The following is a 22,608-nucleotide window of genomic DNA, read 5'->3' as shown; positions in this document are numbered from 1 at the left end:
CCGCAGGTAGAAAATTCTGGAGAAGGCGGAGACGTCATGACATCAGACGCACTGCGTCACGAGAAACCTAATTGATGCAGGTTGACTCTAATGAGAATAGCAGGTTACATGTGTACTGAGGGAACAACACGTAATAACAAGTTGATATACTCCACAAATGTAGATTGGCTCCACTAAAGCAGAAATCTTAATGAAACTAACTCTGAACTTTACGTAACTTCAACTACTGCTGAAATACACTTTTTAGAGTGTGGGGGGCTTTTTTGTTTTGTTTTTTAATCATGCCCTGGCTTTGTCACACTGAATCATGTTGAAAAGATATATTTTCATGGCTCCCCCCATTACCATTTCCTTGTACTTCTTTCTACCAGTCTATTTTATTTTGTGACATTAACATCTTAAATGTACCCCACCAGTTTAATTATTAATAGCTGTGTTAGTATTTATAATGCTTTTTTTTTTATCATGTGCACATCTACCAAGGGTCAGTGGCACAGTTCACCTTTTGTGGTAAGTTATAACACTTCATATGTGGTCACATAAGTAAGTTGTTTCATTCAATTCAATTCAATTCAACTTTTTCAATTCAATTCAATTCAACTTTATTTATATAGCACCAAATCACAACATAAGTCGCCTCAAGGCGCTTCATAGATACAGAGAAAAACCCAACAATCATATGACCCCCTATGAGCAAGCACTTTGGCAACAGTGGGAAGGAAAAACTCCCTTTTAACAGGAAGAAACCTCCGGCAGAACCAGGCTCAGGGAGGGGCGGCCATCTGCTGCGACCGGTTGGGGTGAGAGAAGGAAGACAGGATAAAAGACATGCTGTGGAAGAGAGACAGAGGTTAACAACAGATATGATTCAATGCAGAGAGGTCTGTTAATACATAGTGAGCGAGAAAGGTGACTGGAAAGGAAAAACTCAATGCATCATGGGAATCCCCCGGCAGCCTATGTCTATTGCAGCATAACTAAGGGAGGATTCAGGGTCACCTGGTCCAGCCCTAACTATATTTAGCAAAAAGGAAAGTTTGAAGCCTAATCTTGAAAGTAGAGATAGTGTCTGTCTCCTGAATCCAAACTGGAAGCTGGTTCCACAGAAGAGGGGCCTGAAAACTGAAGGCTCTCCCTCCCATTCTACTTTTAAATACTCTAGGAACAACAAGTAGGCCTGCAGAGTGAGAGCGAAGTGCTCTAATAGGGTGATATGGTACTACAAGGTCATTAAGATAAGATGGGGCCTGATTATTTAAGACCTTGTATGTGAGGAGCAGGATTTTGAATTCAATTCTGGATTTAACAGGAAGCCAATGAAGGGAAGCCAAAACAGGAGAAATCTGCTCTCTCTTTCTAGTCCCTGTCAGTACTCTTGCTGCAGCATTTTGGATTAGCTGAAGGCTTTTCAGGGAGTTTTTTGGACATCCTGATAATAATGAATTACAGTAGTCCAGCCTGGAAGTAATAAAAGCATGAACTAGTTTTTTAGCGTCACTCTGAGACAGGATATTTCTAATTTTAGAGATATTGCGCAAATGGAAGAACGCAGTCTTACATATTTGTTTAATATGTGCGTTGAAGGACATGTCCTGGTCAAAAATGACTCCAAGGTTCCTCACAGCGTTACTGTTTGTAACCTTCACTAAAGCTGTTTCTGTGCCGTGATGAGCTCTGAAACCTGACTGAAACTCTTCAAATAAACCATTCCTCTGCAGATGATCTGTTAGCTGTTTGACAACTACTCTTTCAAGGATTTTTGATATGAAAGGAAGGTTGGAGATTGGCCTATAATTAGTTTCATCAGTTGTTCAGTTCTTATGAAATGTTGTATAATTGTACCAAATCACTGAGGATACATCCAATGTGTAAATCACAATCAACAATTTTACTGTGATATTCGCACGTGTTTAGAGAATCTCCATTATCTTTGTTACTGAGTTTCCATTTTTGTAGGGCCAAATTTGTATTAAAAATTAATATTTTCATATGATGTGAAATGACTCAATCATTTCTAATTTTTAGAAGAAACCATTCATTAAGTCCCTTAAGGTGAAGATTTCATGTATTGATAATGATAAAATTAACACAAATTAAAGGTTTCACTGATAAACACACAAGTTTTCCTTGCTTTGAACCCCATGTTCTATATAGATTACAGCTCTGATCTGGAGAACACTATTTTAAAATACTGTGTAGGGTTTTTGTCAAATGATTAAGAAACAGACTCTCTGTCACAAGAGACAGAAAGGTTGTATCTTAAAAGAAAAGTCTCCAAAATTTGGTAGAGTCTGATGTCATGCAGTTTCATAAACATGTATTCTCCCCAAAGAATGACACCTGAAAACTTTGCGTTAAATGAACTTTTCTTTTCCCTTTTTAGGAGGCGCCTGATATCAACGTGAAACGCATTGCAGTACTTCGTGCCCCTCCTGTATGTCTATGTCTGTGTCAATTTTGGGCTCCTGAGAGGGGTTATCATCCACTTCCTGCTCCACAAAGGCTTTGTGTGGATACTGACGCTTCACTGTACCATCCTGTCTGGCAACCTCGGCTTCTTTTCGTATTTGTTTTGCAGAACAGATCCGCATGTTCCCTTCCATAAAACCAAGATGACGTGCAATGAATTTATCTATCCTTATAGGGAGATTTTCATGCTTGAACAGACCATGTTTAATGTTCTTGAACTCTGCTTCAACATTAGCTGAAGTTGCAGTGAGTTTTTCGCTCTGAAATAGCGGAACCATTTCTCCAGTCCAGAGTGGTAGGTATCCTCCCAATCTAATTAGGTGTGGGACGAGCTCAGGTAGATAGTGCATATTGTCTCGATCACCATGATCTTCAGCATGGCACCTGCTCCCCTCACAAATATCTGCCAGCCACTGCCTTAAGTCGGTGTTTATTTCTGTGCATGGATCCAATCTAATGTCTTCTTCTTCCTTGTCATCAGAAACAGACAGTCTCATCTGCAATTTTTTCTTTTCCGATTTGATTTGGACACTTCTGACATAATGGGGTTTCCAAAACTGTCACAGCCTTCTGTCTCACTTAATGCCACAATAGCAATGCTGCGTATTAGGACCTTTGCTTCTTCCAAGGATTGGGACTTGACAAGTTGTGCCATTGATCACACGTAGAAATGCCTCACCCGATGAGGCTTTTTTCTCAAACAGTCCCACTGGCAAATCATTTTGATTAAGTGTGCCACATCCACTCTAATGAAACATTCAATTCAATTCAATTTTATTTATATAGCGCCAAATCACAACATAAGTCGCGTCAAGGCGCTTCATAGATACAGAGAAAAACCCAACAATCATATGACCCCCTATGAGCAAGCACTTTGGCGACAGTGGGAAGGAAAAACTCCCTTTTAACAGGAAGAAACCTCCGGCAGAACCAGGCTCAGGGAGGGGCGGCCATCTGCTGCGACCGGTTGGGGTGAGAGAAGGAAGACAGGATAAAAGACATGCTGTGGAAGAGAGCCAGAGGTTAATAACAGATATAATTCAATGCAGAGAGGTCTGTTAATACATAGTGAGTGAGAAAGGTGACTGGAAAGGAAAAACTCAATGCATCATGGGAATCCCCCGGCAGCCTACGTCTATTGCAGCATAACTAAGGGAGGATTCAGGGTCACCTGGTCCAGCCCTAACTATATGCTTTAGCAAAAAGGAAAGTTTGAAGCCTAATCTTGAAAGTAGAGATAGTGTCCATCTCCTGAATCCAAACTGGAAGCTGGTTCCACAGAAGAGGGACCTGAAAACTGAAGGCTTTTATTGGATTCCATTACTGTGGGGGGGCTGGTTGACCTTTTGACCTTTACATTTTCATTAATATCTTTAAAACAGATGCAGCATAAACGACAATTTTGGCAGCACAAACCAGCACAAACGTAGCACAGTTGATTGACACCAGTTTTGTTTGATTCCATTAATGTGGGGGGGCTGGTTGACCTTTTGACCTTTACATTTTCATTAATATCTTTAAAACAGAGGCAGCACAAGCCAGCACAAACGTAGCACAGTTGATTGACACCAGTTTTGTTTGATTCCATTAATGTGGGGGGGCTGGTTGACCTCTGATGACCTCTACAAATTTTCTTGAATATCTTTAAAATGATAGCGGCACAAACGTAAATTTTTGCAGCACAAACCAGCACAAACGTAGCACAGTTGATTGACACCAGTTTTGTTTGATTCCATTAATGTGGGGGGGCTGGTTGACCTCTGATGACCTCTACAAATTTTTTTGAATATCTTTAAAATGATAGCGGCACAAACGTAAATTTTTGCAGCACAAACCAGCACAAACGTAGCACAGTTGATTGACACCAGTTTTGTTCGATTTCATTAATGTGGGGGGGCTGGTTGACCTTTTGACCTTTACATTTTCATTAATATCTTTAAAACAGAGGCAGCACAAACGTAAATTTTTGCAGCACAAACCAGCACAAACGTAGCACAGTTGATTGACACCAGTTTTGTTTGATTCCATTAATGTGGGGGGGCTGGTTGACCTCTGATGACCTCTTCAAATTTTCATGAATATCTTTAAAATGATAGCGGCACAAACGTAAATTTTTGCAGCACAAACCAGCACAAACGTAGCACAAATGTTTGACATCAATTTTGTTCGATTCCATTAATGTGGGGGGGCTGGTTGACCTTTTGACCTTTACATTTTCATTAATATCTTTAAAACAGAGGCAGCACAAACCAGCACAAACGTAGCACAGTTGATTGACACCAGTTTTGATTCCATTAATGTGGGGGGGCTGGTTGACCTCTGATGACCTCTAGAAATTTGTATGGATTTCTTTAAAATGATAGCAGCACAAACGTAAATTTTTGCAGCACAAACGTAGCACAGTTGATAGACACCAGTTTTGTTCGATTCCATTAATGTGGGGGGGCTGGTTGACCTTTTGACCTTTACATTTTCATTAATATCTTTAAAACAGAGGCAGCACAAACGTAAATTTTTGCAGCACAAACCAGCACAAATGTTTGACATCAATTTTGTTCGATTCCATTAATGTGGGGGGGCTGGTTGACCTTTTGACCTTTACATTTTCATTAATATCTTTAAAACAGAGGCAGCACAAACCAGCACAAACGTAGCACAGTTGATTGACACCAGTTTTGTTTGATTCCATTAATGTGGGGGGGCTGGTTGACCTCTGATGACCTCTAGAAATTTGTATGGATTTCTTTAAAATGATAGCAGCACAAACGTAAATTTTTGCAGCACAAACGTAGCACAGTTGATTGACACCAGTTTTGTTCGATTCCATTAATGTGGGGGGGCTGGTTGACCTTTTGACCTTTACATTTTCATTAATATCTTTAAAACAGAGGCAGCACAAACGTAAATTTTTGCAGCACAAACCAGCACAAACGTTTGACATCAATTTTGTTGGATTTGAAGAAGGTGGGGGGGCCAACTTCACTCACATGCTTAATGGCTCAAAACACCTTATGCAATTATAAACTGATACGCACCTACTGGCATGCCCCTTTTAATTTCTTCATAAATGTTATTTAAATGGTATTATTACGGCAGCACGGTGGTTAGCACTGTTGCCGCACAGCAAGAAGGTCCTGAGTTCAATTCCACCATCACGCCAGGGTCTTTCTGTGTGGAGTTTGCAGGTTCTCTCGCCATGTTTGCGTGGGTTCTCTCCGGGCTCTCTCCAAAGACATGCAGCTTGTGGTGATAGGTTAATTGGTTAATCCGAATTGCCCATAAGTGTGAATGTGAGTGCGAATGGTTGTCTGTCCCTGTGTGTTGGCCATGTGACAGACTGGCAACCTGTCCAGGATGTACCCTGCCTCTTGCCCTATGACAGCTGGGATAGATTCCAGCACCCCCTGCGACCCTTAAAAGGATAAGCAAATGGATGGATGGATGGAATTTTATTAATATCTTTAAAATAATAGCACCACAAACAAAATTTTTTGCAGCACAAACCTGTGACATCAACTTTTGTTTGATTTGGGTGATGTGGGGGGGCTGGTTGACCTTTTGACGTTTGCATTTTCATTAATATCTTTAAAACAGAGGCAGCACAAACGACAATTTTAGCAGCACAAACCAGCACAAACACAGCACAGTTGATTGACACCAGTTTTGTTTGATTCCATTAATGTGGGGGGGCTGGTTGACCTCTGATGACCTCTAGAAATTTTCTTGAATATCTTTAAAATGATAGCAGCACAAACGTAAATTTTTGCAGAACAAACCAGCACAAACGTAGCACAAATGTTTGACATCAATTTTGTTCGATTCCATTAATGTGTGTGTGTGTGTGTGTTGGGGGGGGGGGGGCTGGTTGACCTTTACATTTTCATTAATATCTTTAAAACAGAAGCTGCACAAACCAGCACAAACGTAGCACAGTTGATTGACACCCATTTTGTTTGATTTAATTAATGTGGGGGGGCTGGTTGACCTCAGATGACCTCTAGAAATTTTGATTAATATCTTTAAAATGATAGCAGCACAAACGACAATTTTTGCAGCACAAACCAGCACAAACGTTTGATACCACTTTTGTTGGATTTGAAGAAGGTGGGGGGGGCAACTTCACTCACATATGTCATGTCTACTGAATTCTCATTTTTCATGCCTGTGGAGTTTATTATATGGACGTGGTGACAGTGTAAAGACAGCCTGCTCTTCTGATTTAACTTTTCAAGCATTCACACTAATTAGTGTTTAAACCTCCCATGGTTCTATATCTGGGGATGTGGCTTTGGTTTGCACTGATGAAAGCTTATAGTTGAAATGTGTTTGACGGTAAATGGTCAATAAAGAAGACAGCATTTTGTTTTGTTTTTACACAATGATTTTGTCATGTGCTGTGTGCAGGCAGGAACTGTGGACCCAATGTGCAGACACTTGGAGGTAAAAGTGTGAACTCAAAACAGCTTTAACGCTAAACACAAATATAACAAAAGCAAGAATACCAAAAGAAACTTACACAGGCAGCCAAACAGAACACACAGCATAGGATGAGGGAGATCGCAACAAAGACCAAAGAAAACTCAGGGCTTACATACCCAGAGAGAGCCATCAGGGAATGGGAGACAACAGAGAAACACAGCTGGGACAAATAAGGGTAGCGAGACAAGGGAAGCAAATCCAGATACATTAACATGAGACATGGACTTTCAAAGTAAAACAGGAAACATAACACAGACAACGCGGACTTGACGAGGGGATACAGCAGACAGGGGGAGACAGAACAACTATGTAACACAGAGACAGAAACCAGAAGACAGAACTCTAAGAAACCAAAAGACTAGAAATGATATATAATGGCAAAATCAAAGTTCAATAATAATGTAAAACTCAAAATTTTGGGTCAACGAACCCAGGCTCCCTAACAGATTTATTTTTACAGTTAATTTTTTTCTATTTAATTATTTAGTTACAGTCCACCATACCTCTGATCCCCTGTCAATCCATCCACCCCCTTTTTAATGGTGTATCTGATTCAGGGTCATGAAGGGCTGGAGCAGCTGTCACAGACTGAGCAAGGTACACCCTGTACAGGTCACCAGTCTATGGCAGTGTCCCACTGTGTGTATTTTAAAAAGTACCGCATCTTAAAAACCACGGCTGCAGATAGATGGCCTTGGCAACTCTTCACTACATTATGAGGGGGATTTTATTATAGCAAATGACAAAAAAAATGGACCACTCATGATCTATTCAAAATACAATCTAGAGATGTTTTAGTCCCTTAAAGAGAGCTAATTATGTTTATTTCCAGCTCCATACTTTAATTTGTGCAGTACAGCAAATTTGTGTGATTCATTGCTGAAAATATGCTTATTTATCCTATACTGAGTCTTGGTGCAGTCCTTCAATTTATCTTCCATTTGAAATATGCCAGTTTAGCTGTCCTCTCTTTGAGCCAGCCTTTGTCTTATTGGCTGCTCCTCAGAAGTTTTGAATAGCAGGTGGGTGGTACTTCTGTGCTTGGAGCAGGGATTACTTGTACATATACTGACCTCATTATTTGAAACTTGGCCCATGTTCGATATGAGCATTCACCATTTATATATACACAATATCTGTTGGTGTGTGTGTGTGTTAGAAAATATGGAAAAGGAATATTAAGTATTGGTCGAGGAGTTTGATTTCCAAACCAAATGCAAATCTTACTTTCATTCAGCAGTCCACCTTTTCTCAAAGCTCAGTTAAAGACACTTTTGACAATGTCATCTGGGTTGTAGCTTTGTTCCTGAAGATGTGCATGTCTTCAGGAATGAAAAGAAAGAAAGAAAGAAAGAAAGAAAGAAAGAAGTCCAGGAGATCTGAGTAGTTATTATGTCTGATGAAAAGAACAATCGAAAACAACCAAGGCACTTTGTCTTCAGGTATTTGTATTAGGATCAGCACAGATTTCACTCTCTGGCTTTATTTATAGCATAATAAGACATTTTACTTTTAAAAATCAAGGACACCAACAAGGCAGATAGGGCACATGCACTGGGGCCACAAATGTCCCAGGTTTAGTCCGTAATTCAATTCAATTCAATTTTATTTATATAGCGCCAAATCACAACAAAAGTCGCCTCAAGGGGCTTCATAGATACAGAGAAAAACCCAACAATCATATGACCCCCTATGAGCAAGCACTTTGGTGGCAGTGGGAAGGAAAAACTCCCTTTTAACAGGAAGAAACCTCCAGCAGAATCAGGCTCAGGGAGGGGCGGGGCCATCTGCTGCGACCGGTTGGGGTGAGAGAAGGAAGACAGGATAAAAGACATGCTGTGGAAGAGAGCCAGAGGTTAATAACAGATATGATTCAATGCAGAGAGGTCTATTAACACAGCGGTCCCTAAGCGCCATGGACCGGTTCATGCCCGACAATATTTTTACGGACCGGCCTAGTACCGGTACCGTAAAAAAGAAGATTTATTCATAACACACGTGAAAAGACCCAGGAAAACCGAGTTAACGATAAAAACGATAACAAAATAACGCTAAAAAAACGATAAAAATCCTGAAAACCATACATTTCACACCTGAGCCTCAACTTTCAACTCTCGTGGCCCGGTACCAAACGACTCACGGACCGGTACCGAGGCCCGGGGGTTGGGGACCGCTGTATTAATACATAGTGAGTGAGAAAGGTGACTGGAAAGGAAAAACTCAATGCATCATGGGAATCCCCGGCAGCCTACGTCTATCGCAGCATAACTACGGGAGGATTCAGGATCAGTGCTCTAAGTGCTCTAATGGGGTGATATGGTACTACAAGGTCATTAAGATAAGATGGGGCCTGATTATTCAAGACCTTGTATGTGAGGAGCAGGATTTTGAATTCAATTCTGGGTTTGAAGGGAAGCCAAAACAGGAGAAATATGCTCTCTCTTTCTAGTCCCTGTCAGGACTGTTGCTGCAGCATTTTGGATTAGCTGAAGGCTTTTCAGCGAGTTTTTTGGACATCCTGATAATAATGAATTGCAGTAGTCAAGCCTGGAAGTAATAAAAGCATGAACTAGTTTTTCAGCGTCACTCTGAGACAGGATATTTCTAACTTTAGAGATGTTGCGCAAATGGAAGAACGCAGTCTTACATATTTGTTTAATACGTGCGTTGAAGGACATATCCTGGTCAAAAATTACTCCAAGGTTCCTCACAGCGTTACTGGAGGCCAAGGTAATGCCATCCAGAGTAAGAATCTGGTTAGATACCATATTTCTAGGCTTTTCAGGGCCGAGTACAATAACCTCAGTTTTATCTGAATTAAGAAGCAGAAAGTTAGCGGCCATCCAGGTCTTTATGTCTTTAAGACATTCCTGCAGTTTAACTAATTGGTGTGTGTTATCTGGCTTCATGGACAGATAGAGCTGGGTGTCATCTGCATGGCAGTGAAATTGTATGCTATGTCTTTTAATGATGCTGCCTAGGGGATGCATGTATAGTGTAAACAGAATTGGTCCTAGCACTGAACCTGTGGAACTCCATAATTAACCTCAGTGTGTGAAGAGGACTCTCCATTTACATGTACAAATTGGAGTCTATTAGATAGATATGATACAAACCACTGCAGTGCAGTACCTGTAATACCTACAGCATGTTCTAATCGCTCTAATAGGATATTATGGTCGACAGTATCGAATGCTGCACTAAGGTCTAGCAGGACAAGCACAGAGATGAGTCCACTGTCAGAGGCCATAAGAAGATCATTTGTAACCTTCACTAAAGCTGTTTCTGTGCTATGATGAGCTCTGAAACCTGACTGAAACTCTTCAAATAAGCCATTCCTCTGCAGATGATCTGTTAGCTGTTTGACAGCTACTCTTTCAAGGATGTTTGATATGAAAGGAACGTTGGAGATTGGCCTATAATTAGCTAAGACTGCTGGGTGTAGAGATGCTTTTTGAGTAAAGGTTTAACTACAGCCAGCTTGAAGGCCTGTGGTACATAGCCGATTATTAGAGATAGGTTGATCATATTTAAGATTGAAGAATTAATTAATGGCAGGACTTCTTTGAGCAGTTTTGTAGGAATGGGGTCTAAAAGACACGTTGATGGTTTGAAGGAAGTAATTATTGAAGTTAACTCAGAAAGATCAATTGGAGAAAAAGAGTCTAATATAACATCAATGGTACTAAGAGTAGCTGTAGATAATATTACATCTGTGGGATGATTATTGGTAATTTTTTCTCTAATGATAAAAATTTTATTTCTGAAGAATTTCATGAAGTCATTACTAGTTAACGTTAAAGGGATGGTTGGCTCAAAAGAGCTCTGACTTTTTGTCAGCCTGGCTACAGTGCTGAAGAGAAACCGGGGGTTATTCTTATTTTCTTCAATCAGTGACGAATAGTAAGATGTTCTGGCTTTGCGGAGGACTTTCTTATAAAGCAACACACTATTTCTCGAGGCTAAATGATGATCCTCTAAATTTGTGACACGCCATTTCCTCTCCAGCTTACGAGTCATCTGCTTTAGGCTATGTGTTTGAGAATTATACCACGGAGTCAGGTACTTCTGATTTGAGACCTTAGTTTTCACAGGAGCTACAGTATCCAGAGTTGTATGTAGTGAGGAGGTGAAATTATTAACAAGATAATCGACCTCTGTTGGAGTAGTATTCAGATAGCTGCTCTGCTCTATGTTGGTACAGGGCATTGAAGATGATAACAGTGGTTGGATTATATTCTTAAACTTAGTTACAGCACTTTCAGAAAGACATCTACTTTGATAAAGTCTACCTTCCACTGCTGTGTAATCAATTATTTTAAATGTAAATGTTATCAGGAAATGATCAGACAGGAGAGGGTTTTCAGGAAACACTGTTAAATGTTCAGTTTATATGCCATATGTTAAAACAAGATGTAGAGTGTGATTATTAAAGTGGTGGTGGGTGGGTTCTTTTCCTTTTTATGAAAAGCCAATTGAGTCTAATAACAGATTAAATGCCATGTTGAGGCTGTCATTTTTAGCATCTACATGGATGCTAAAATCACCCACAATAATTATTTTATCTGAGCTGAGCACTAAATCAGATAAAAAGTCTGAGAAATCAGACAGAAACTCTGTGTAAGGAGATGGGGGGGGGGGGGGGGGGGGGGGGGGGTAGCAGGAGGAGAGAAGCTGCAGAGATGCGTGTAAGACTACAACTCTGCTTCCTGGTCCCAACTCTGGATAGTCATATTTTGGGAGGTTTAATAAATTTGTCCATATTTCTAGAAATGAGAGCTGCTCCATCCAAAGTGGGATGGATGCCGTCTCTCCTAAAAAGACCAGGTTTCCTCCAGAAGGTTTGCCAATTATCTATGAATTCCACATCATTTCTGGGACACCACTCAGACAGCCAGCAATTTAAGGAGAACATGCGGCTAAACATGTCACTCCTGGTCTGATTGGGGAGGGGACCAGAGAAAACTACATAATCTGACATTGTTTTGGCAAAGTTGCACACCGATTCAATATTGCTTTTAGTGACCTCCGATTGGCGTAACCGGGTGTCATTACTGCCGACGTGAATTATGATTTTACTGAATTTACGTTTATCCTTAGCCAGCAGTTTTGCATTTCCTTCAATGTCGCCTGTTCTGGCCCCTGGAAGACAATTGACTATGGTTGCCGGTGTCTCTAGCTTCACATGTCTGAGAACAGAATCACCAATTACCAGAGTTTGACCCCCGGAGGGCGTGTCGCCAAGTGGGGAAAAACAGTTAGACACATGAACGGGTTGGTGGTGTACCTGGGGCTTCTGTTTAGGACTATGCTTCCTCCTCACCGTCACCCAGCCGCCCTCTTTCCCCAGCTGCTTGGGGTCTGCCGGGGAACAGCTAGCGGGGCCTACGCTATCTTCGGCTGCACCAGTTACAGGGGCCTGGCTAGCTACGGGTGAATGAAGGGTGCGAAGCCGAGTCTCCCTTCCAATGTGGATCACATCAGCCAACACCACTGGCTCTTGTGAAATGTAGATGACCTCAGACAGCAGCGCAGGCCCTGCTGTCGTGAAGTTGGCCTCAGAGGGAGCACTAGCCCTGGTGCAATGTGGATGGCCTAAGCCAGCAATACAGGCCCTGGTGTGTTGACGATAGCCTCACAAGGAACACATGCCGTGGTATAATGTGAATGGCCTCAGCCAGTAGCACAGGCCCTGTTGTAATGTGGATGGCCTCATCTACCAACACTGGCCCAGGTGAAATGTGGATGGTAATGGCCAGCACCACAGACCTTGGTGTAATGTGGATGGCCTTAGCCAACACCACTGGCCCTGGTGAAATGTGGATGACATCGGCAAGGACCAATGGCCCTGATGTAATGTGGATGGTTTCAGCCAACAGCACAGTCCCTGGTGTGGTGAAGATGGCCTCACAGGAAGCACTGTCCCTGGTGTAATGTGGATGGCCTCAGCAAACAACACTGGCCCTGGTGAAATGTTGGTGGTATTGGCCAGCACCACTGGCCCTGGTTTAATGTAGATGGCATCAGCCAGCAGCAGAGGCCCTTGAGTATTGTGAATGGCATCAGCCAGCAACACCACTGGCCCTTGTGAAATGTGGATGGTCTCGGACAGCAATACAGGCCCTTGGGTAATGTGGAAGGCTAGCAGCACTAGCCCTTGTGTAATATGGATGGTATCAGCCAGCACCAAAGGCCCTGGTGTGGTGATGATAGCCTCACAGGAAGCACTGTCCCTGGTGTAATTTGGATGGCCTCATCCAACAACACTGGCCCTGGTGAAATGTGGATGGTATTAGCCAGCACCACAGGCCCTGGTGTAATGTTAATGTCCTCAGCCAACACCACTGGCCCTGGTGTAAAGTGGATGGCATTGGCCAGCACCACAGGCCCTGGTGTAATGTGAATGGCCTCATCCAACAACACTGGCCCTGGTGAAATGTGGATGGTATTGGCCAGCACCGCAGGCCCTGGTGTAATGTGAATGTCCTCAGCCAACACCATTGTCCCTGGTGTAATGTGGATGGTATTGGCTAGCACCACAAGCCCTGTTGTAATGTGGATGGCCTCATCTACCAACACTGGCCCAGGTGAAATGTGGATGGTATTGGCCAGCACCACAGGCCCTTGTGTAATGTGAATGTCCTCAGCCATGACCAAAGGCCCTGATGAAATGTAATTGGCCTCAGCCATGACCACAGGCCCTGGGGAAATGTAAATGTCCTCAGCCAGTAGCACAGGCCCTGTTGTAATGTGGATGGCCTCATCTAACAACTCTGTCGCAGGTGAAATATGGATGGTATTGGTCAGCACCACACACTCTGGTGAAATGTGCATGATATCGGTCAGCACCACAGCCCCAGGTGTAATGTGGATGGCATCAACGAGCAGCAGAGGCCCTGGTGTGGTGACGATGGCCTCACAGGAAGCACTGTCCCTTGTGTAATGTGTATGGCCTCAGCCAACAACAGTGGCCCTGGTGAAATGTGGATGGTATTGGCCAGCACCACAGGCCCTGGTGTAATGTGAATATCCTCAGCCAGTAGTAAAGGCCCTTGTGTTTTGTGGAACGCATCAGCCAGCAACACAATCCCTGGTGAAATGTGGATGGCCTAATCCAGCACCACAGGCCCTGGTTTGGTGATGATTGCCACACAGGAAGAACTGTACCTGGTGTAATGTGGATGGCCTCATCCAACAGTACAGGCCCTGGTGTGGTGAAGATGGCCTCACAGGAAGCACAGGCCATGGTGTAATGTGGATGGCCTCAGACAGCAGCCAGGCCCTGGTGAAATGTAGTCTGCCTCAGCCAGTAGCACAGGCCCTGTTGAGGTGAAGATGGGCTCACAGGAAGCGCTGTCCCTGGTGTAATGTGTATTTCCGCAGCCAACACCACTGGCCCTCTTTAAATGTGGATGGTATTGGCCAACACCACTGGCCCTGGCGTAATGGGGATGACATCAGCCAGTAGCACAGGCCCTTGTGTATTGTGGATCGCATCAGCCAGCAACACAAGCCCTGGTGAAATGTGGATGGTTTCGGCCAGCACCACAGGCCCTGGTTTCATGTGGATGGCATCAACGAGTAGCACAGGCCCTTGTGTAATATGGATCACATCAGCCAGCAACACAGGCTCTGGTGAAATGTAGATGACCTCAGACAGCAGCGCAGGCCCTGCTGTCGTGAAGTTGGCCTCAGAGGGCGCACTAGCCCTGGTGCAATGTGGATGGTCTAAGCCAGCAATACAGGGCCTGGTGTGGTGAAGATGGCCTCACAGGAATCACTGGCCCTGGAGTATTTTCGATGGCATCAGCAAACAGCACAGACCCTGGTCTAGTGAAGATGGCCTCACAGAAATTACTGGCCCTGGTGTATTGTGGATGGCATCAGTCGTCAACACAAGCCCTCGTGAAATATAGGTGGCCTCAGCCAGCAGCACAGGCCCTACTGCAATGTGAATGGCCTCAGCCAGCAACACAGTCCCTGGTGTAATGTTAATGTCCTCATCCAACCCCATGGCCCCGGTGCAATGTGGATGGCCTCAGCCAGCAGCACAGGACCTGGTGTAATGTGGATGGCATAATCTAACAACACTGGCCCTTGTGAAATATGGATGGTATGGTTAGCAACACACACCCTGGTGTAATGTGGATGGCCTTAGCTTACAACACTGGCCCTGGTGTAATGTGCATGATATCGGCCAGCATCACAGGCCCTAATGTGGATGGCATCAACGAGCATCAAAGGCCCTGGTGGGGTAAAGATGGCCTCACAGGAAGCACAGGCCCTGGTGTAATGTGGATGGTAGAAGCCGGCATCACAGTCTCTGGTGTAATGTTGATGGCCTAAGCCAACAACAGTGGCCCTGGTGAAATGTTGATGGTGTTGGCCAGCACCAGAGGCCCTGGTGTAATTTGAATGGCTTAGGCCACCAGCACAGGCCCTCGTGTGGTGAAGATGGCCTCACCGGAAGCACTGTCCCTGGTGTAATGTGGATGGCCTCAGCAAACAACACTGGCCTTGGTAAAATGTCGATGGTATTTGCCAGCACCACAGGCCCTGCTGTAATGTAGAGGGCATCAGCCAGTAGAACAGGCCCTTGAGTATTGTGAATGGCATCAGCCAGCAACACAGGCCCCTGGGTAATATGGAAGGCTAGCAGCACAGGCCCTTGTGTAATGTGGATGGTATCAGCCAGCACCACAGGCCCTGCTGGTGTGGTGATGATGGCCTCACAGGAAGCACTGTCCCTGGTGTAATTTCGATGGCCTCAGCCAACAACATTGGCCCTAGTTGTCATGATCCTGGGTCCTTTTGACCCAGCGTTTTGTGTTTTCTCTTCGGGATTTTGGTTCTGTTCTCCTCTAATTGGTGTTTACCCTGTTCCCCCCCGTGTGTTCCTGTTTTATTGTGAAGGTCTGCGTCTTATGTGAGTGTTTTCAGTTTGCCTCCCTGGTCTCGTCATGTTAATCACTCCCAGCTGTGTCTCCCACCTGTGTGTAATCTCCCTGTGTTCTGAGTGTATTTAAGTTGTATTTTCTGTCTTAGTAATCGCTGGTTCGTCTGTGTTGTTTCCCCTCGGTCTCCCTGCGTCTTCCCGTATGTATTTCCCTGGACCTCCCTGCATCCTCGTTTCTGGTTTGTGTTATTAGTTCTACCCAGTTTAGGTTTTCCGGTTTCATGGTACCCACACCATTGCTGTTTGTATTTTCGGTTGTCAAATAAACACTCACCTGCACCAGAGCTGCCGCATTTTGGGTCCTATTTCATATTCCACACGGCTTGCCCCGGCAAACCGTGACACTAGTGTAATGTGGATGGTATTGGCTAGCACCACAGGCCCTGGTGTAATGTGAATGTCCTCAGCCATGACCACAGGCCCTGATGAAATGTAGTTGGCCTCAGCCATGACCACAGGCCCTGGTGAAATGTAAATGTCCTCAGCCAGTAGCACAGGCCCTGTTGTAATGTGGATGGCCTCATCTAACAACTCTGTCGCTGGTGAAATATGGATGGGGTTGGTCAGCACCACACACCCTGGTGAAATGTGCATGATATCGGTCAGCACCACAGGCCCAGGTGTAATCTGGATGGCATCAACGAGCAGCAGAGGCCCTGGTGTGGTGAAGATGGCCTCACAGGAAGCACTGTCCCTTGTGTAATGTGTATGGCCTCAGCCAACAACAGTGGCCCTGGTGAAATGTGGATTATATTGGCCAGCACCACAGGCCCTGGTGTAATGTGAATATCCTCAGCCAGTAGTAAAGGCCCTTGTGTTTTGTGGAACGCATCAGCCCTGCAACACAATCCCTGGTGAAATGTGGATGGCCTCATCCAACAGTACAGGCCCTGGTGTGGTGAAGATGGCCTCACAGGAAGTGCAGGCCTTGGTGTAATGTGAATGGCCTCAGACAGCAGCCAGGCCCTGGTGAAATGTAGATGGCCTCAGCCGGCAACATGCGCTTTGGTGAGAGGTAGTCTGCCTCAGCCAGTGGCACAGGCCCTGGTGTAATGTGAATATCCTCAGCCAGTAGTAAAGGCCCTTGTGTTTTCTGGAACGCATCAGCCGGCAACACAATCTCTGGTGAAATGTGGATGGTATCATCGAGTAGCAAAGGCCCTGGTGTAATGTGGATGGCCTCATCCAACAGTATAGTCCCTGTTGTGTGGTGAAGATCGCCTCACAGGAAGCAGTGTCCCTGGTGTAAAGTGTATGGCCTAAGCCAACAACAGTGGCCCTGGTGAAATATGGATGGTATTGGCCAGCACCACAGGCCCTGGTGTAATGTGAATGTCCTCAGCCATTAGCACAGGCTCTTGTGTATTGTGGATCGCATCAGCCAGGAAAACAAGCCCTGGTGAAATGTGGTTGGTATCAACGAGTAGCACAGGCCCTGGTGTAATGTGGATGGCCTCAGCAAGCACCACAGGCCCTGGTTTGGTGATGATGGCATCACAGGAAGCACTGGAAGTGGTGTAATGTGGATGGCCTGAGCCAACAATACTGGCCCTGTTTAAATGTGGATGGTATTGGCCAGCACCAAAGGCCCTGGTGTAATGTGGATGGTATCAACGATTAGCACAGGCCCTGGTGTAATGTTGATGGCATCATCCAGCACCACAGGCCCTGTTGTGCTGATGATGGCCTTACAGGAAGCACTGACCCTGATGTAAAGTGTATGGCCTCAGCGTAATGTGTAATGTGGATGGTATTGGCTAGCACCACAGACCCTTGTGTAACGTGAATGGCCTCATCCAACAACACTGGCTCTGGTGTAATGTGGATGGTATTGGCCAGCACCACAGGCCCTGGTGTAATGTGAATGTCCTCAGCCAGTAGCACAGGCCCTGGTGTAATGTGGATGGCCTCATCTAACAACTCTGTCGCTGGTGAAATATGGATGGTATTGGTCAGCACCACAGGCCCAGGTGTAATGTGGATGGCATCAACGAGCAGAAGAGGCCCTGGTGTGGTGAAGATGGCCTCACAGGAAGAACTGTCCCTTATGCTTCCTGAAATGTGGATGGCCTCAGCCAAAAACAGTGGCCCTGGTGAAATGTGAATTATATTGGCCATCACCACAGGCCCTGGTTTAATGTGAATATCCTCAGCCAGTAGTAAAGGCCCTTGTCAAAGGAGCTTGCAAAGAAAAGCGTCTGGACTTCTTTAAGTTGCTTGAAGACGTTTCACCTCTCATCCGAGAAACTTCTTCAGTTCTAAGGTCAAATGGTGGAGAGTCCCAGATATAAACCTAGTGGGAGTGACCCCCCACAGAGGAACAAAAGGACCCCCTGATGATCCTCTAATCGGCTGAGCCAAGGTGGGAAACTGGGCGTGGGTCCCAATCAGCCAGAGTTTCGGGTGTGTTCATTGTGAAACTTGGCGCCACCTTATCATGCGAATTCCTGAGGTCAGATGGCCCAGGATGTGAGTGGGCGTTAAGGCGTCTGGGAAGGGATCTCAAAACTGGATTATAGATGGCAGAGAGTTGGTGTCGTAAACCCCCGCCTCTGTTCAAAGATGGTCGCTCACAGTGGACATAGATGGCTTCTTTCACTCCTCTTTCAAACCATCTGTCCTCTCTGTCCAAAATGTGAACATTGGCATCCTCGAAAGAGTGTCCTTTATCCTTAAGATGCAGATGGACTGCTGAGTCTTGTCCTGTGGATGTAGCAACAGACATAAAGGCCCTTGTGTTTTGTGGAACGCATCAGCCAGCAACACAATCCCTGGTGAAATGTGGATGGCCTCATCCAGCACCACAGGCCCTGGTTTGGTGATGATTGCCACACAGGTAGAACTGTACCTGGTGTAATGTGGATGGCCTCATCCAACAGTACAGGCCCTGGTGTGGTGAAGATGTCCTCAGAGGAAGCACAGGCCATGGTGTAATGTGGATGGCCTCAGACAGCAGCCAGGCTCTGGTGAAATGTAGATGACCTCAGAGGGAGCACTAGCCCTGGCCTCAGCCGGCAACATGCGCTCTGGTGAAAGGTAGTCTGCCTCAGCCAGTAGCACAGGCCCTGTTGTGGTGAAGATGGCCTCACAGGAAGCACTGTCCCTGGTGTAATGTGTATGTCCTCAGCCAACAACACTGGCCCTCTTTAAATGTGGATGGTATTGGCCAACACCACAGGCCCTGGCGTAATGTGAATGTCCTCAGCCAACACGACTGGCCCTGGTGTAATGGGGATGGCATCAGCCAGCAACACAAGCCCTGGTGAAATGTGGATGGTTTGGGCCTGCACCACAGGCCCTGGTTTAATGTGGATGGCATCAACGGGCCTGTGGTGCTGGCCAATACCATCCACATTACACCAGAGCCAGTGTTGTTGGATGAGGCCATTCACGTTACACAAGGGCCTGTGGTGCTAGCCAATACCATCCACATTACACATTACGCTGAGGCCATACACTTTACATCAGGGACAGTGCTTCCTGTAAGGCCATCATCAGCACACCAGGGCCTGTGGTGCTGGATGATGCCATCAACATTACTCCAGGGCCTGTGCTACTCGTTGATGCCATCCACATTACACCAGGGCCTTTGGTGCTGGCCAATACCATCCACATTTCAACAGGGCCAGTGTTGTTGGCTCAGGCCATCCACATTACACCACTGCCAGTGCTTCCTGTGATGCCATCATCACCAAACCAGGGCCTGTGGTGCTTGCTGAGGCCATCCACATTACACCAGGGCCTGTGCTACTCGTTGATACCAACCACATTTCACCAGGGCTTGTTTTGCTGGCTGATGCGATCCACAATACACAAGAGCCTGTGCTTCTGGCTGAGGACATTCACATTACACCAGGGCTTGTGGTGCTGGCCAATACCATCCATATTTCACCAGGGCCACTGTTGTTGGCTTAGGCCATACACTTTACACCAGGGACACTGCTTCCTGTGAGGCGATCTTCACCACACCAGGGACTGTACTGTTGGATGAGGCCATCCACATTACACCAGGGCCTGTGCTACTCGATGATACCATCCACATTTCACCAGGGATTGTGTTGCCGGTTGATGCATTCCAGAAAACACAAGGGCCTTTACTACTGGCTTCACCACAACAGCGCCTGTGCCACTGGCTGAGGCAGACTACCTTTCACCAGAGCGCATGTTGCCGGCTGAGGCCATCTACATTTCACCAGGGCCTGGCTGCTGTCTTAGGCCATTCACATTACACCATGGCCTGTGCTTCCTGTGAGGCCATCTTCACCACACCAGGGCCTGTACTGTTGGTTGAGGCCATCCACATTACACCAGGTACAGTTCTTCCTGTGTGGCAATCATCACCAAACCAGGGCCTGTGGTGCTGGCCAATACCATCCACATTTCACCAGGGCCACTGTTTTTAGCTGACAAAGTGGCTAGGACAGAATTCATTTGCCATTTGTCTCTTGCATATATTGTTATTCTGTGTTCTGTTATTTTACAGTCAGCCATAATGCTTTAATTTAGACATTGCTGGTGTAACTTCTCTTAACACACAATATCCCGGGTTTTGTTTGTGGTAGCAGTAGTTACACTCTTTACATCCATGCATGTGTTTTAAAGCAAACACTACTAACCATCAGATCATCTGAATTCTCTTCTGTTTACAGGCACATGTCTAGTAAATTATGTTTCTTTATGTTTCTCAGGTTATACTTACCATGGTGTCCATGTTGTGCTTGCAGGTCCTATATGTGAGACAGGTGTATGGGATGGGCCGCCCACTACTTCCTGTTTATATAGGGTCATGAGGTCAGTGATTGGATCACTGGGTGTAACCAAATGGAGGGTTTTTCATTTTGTATAGTATTGTTTGTTTTCTTTAAAGTAGCCTTTTGAGTTATATTGTATGCAGTGTTTTACTTTACAAACTATTTAGTTTAGTAAATGAGTTTGTCAGTTTCATGCATGACTTTATTCCTGGGCCCTGTTTCAGGAAGCCGGTTTAGTGGAAAAACTGAGTAAGTATACCCTGAGTTAACGAAAACTCTGGGTTTTCGGTTTCACAAAGCGAGTTCAGCTGCAGCCTGAGTGAGTCACTATGACGACACACTCCGTGAAGCTAACCTGCCCCCTAGCAGGTTTACTACAACTAACCCTGACTGTCTCCGCCCCTTTGTCGGAAACCTGACAGTAGGAAGTGTCGGACATGGCGTGCCCCTTCCTTGAAGAGCCAGTAGATCGTGAAGCCCAAATTCTCCGCAGAGCTCTCCGCCGGGAGAGAGTGATCAGAGCGCGTTTGGACATTTTATCATTTCCTGATGATTTTCTGTGCGAACGTTACCGTTTCTCAGCACAATCTATAAGTTATTTGGATAACATCCTCAGGCCATATATTACGCATGTGACACATCGCGGACATGCTCTCAGTTCATTGCATATTATTTGTATTGCACTTCGGTTTCTTGCAAACGGGAGCTTTCTGTATAATATTGGTGACGCTGAGCACGTTTCCAAGGCTACCGTCTGTCGGGCAGTCAGGAATGTTATAGTTGCACTGAAACGTCTCCTGTACCCGTTTGTGGTGTTCCCCGGTCACAGACCCACAAGATTTATCAAAGAGGGATGCCACAAAATTGCAGGTATCAGGATGAACAAAACTTAATTTATGATGTGGTGATATTTGAACTACTACTTAAATTGCACATTTATTTTCAGGGTTCCCAGGCGTGATTGGCTGTACAGATGGCACTCACATTCCAATCATTGCTCCTTCAGTAAATGAAGGAGACTATGTGAACAGGAAGTCTTTCCACAGCATTAATGTACAGGTACATAGTTCCCTGTAGCATGTCAAACTAACAAATTATTTCATTATAGTAATGGATGCTAATTTGTGTTCTCTGCACTGTGAAGATCATATGTGATGCTGCCAACATTATCACAAATGTGGAAGCCAAGTGGCCAGGCTCTGTCCATGACTCACAAATATTCCGTGAATGTACACTGAGCACAAAATTTGGACATGGTGAGTTGAGAATACTTTAAAATATATAAAGACCAATTGCTTCAGGGACATTTGAACTGAAGTGTATCCTTCTGTCTTAGGAGAGTTCACTGGCTACTTGCTTGGTGATAGGGGGTATCCATGTTTACCCTATTTGCTTACCCCTTACCCTGACCCTGAACCGGGCCCACAGCAGCGATATAATCTGGCTAATTGCAGGACAAGAGCCAGAATCGAAATGACTATCGGAATGCTTAAGGCCCGGTTCCAGTGCCTTCAAAGACTCAGGGTCACCCCAGAAAGGGCATGTGACATTATTGTGGCATGTGTGATTCTTCACAACATTGCCACAATTAGAGGAGAACACTGTCCTTCTGAACCAAACATCAGCAGTGATCCAAACCATGAACATCCTGACCCTCCCACGGACATACAAGATGGAAGAGCAGTCAGAGACACCATATGTCACAATCATTTCTTTTGACCCATCACCTCAACATGTTGAAAGAAGAATAAACAGATTTTTTGTTCAACTGGCTTTATTGGTCGCCTGTGTTTCCTGTACACAAAGTATTAAAAGATGTAAACCTCATAAAGTGTCTCTGTTGCTTCCTCCTCTGTAACAGCTGTCAATGTTTCTTCATTATTTTCCTGTAGTAAAGAAATAAACAACATTGCTGTTCTACTGTAAACTCATATAATCTGTGGAGTATTACTC

At 45.0% G+C, this 22,608-nt stretch overlaps 1 pseudogene; it reads right to left on the bottom strand.

Annotated features, from left to right (window-relative positions):
- Positions 1-1,010: 1,010 nt before the first annotated feature.
- Positions 1,011-20,615, bottom strand: LOC146670966 (uncharacterized; annotated as a pseudogene).
- Between the last annotated feature and the right edge of the window lie 1,993 nt (positions 20,616-22,608).

Source organism: Rhamphochromis longiceps, linkage group LG4 (genome assembly GCF_057381845.1).
Source record: "Rhamphochromis longiceps isolate RC_006_pf linkage group LG4, R_longiceps_female_GT1.1, whole genome shotgun sequence".
NCBI lineage: Eukaryota > Metazoa > Chordata > Actinopteri > Cichliformes > Cichlidae > Rhamphochromis > Rhamphochromis longiceps.
The sequence above is the reverse complement of the archived record's forward strand: the minus strand, read 5'-3'. Positions and strand labels throughout refer to the sequence as shown.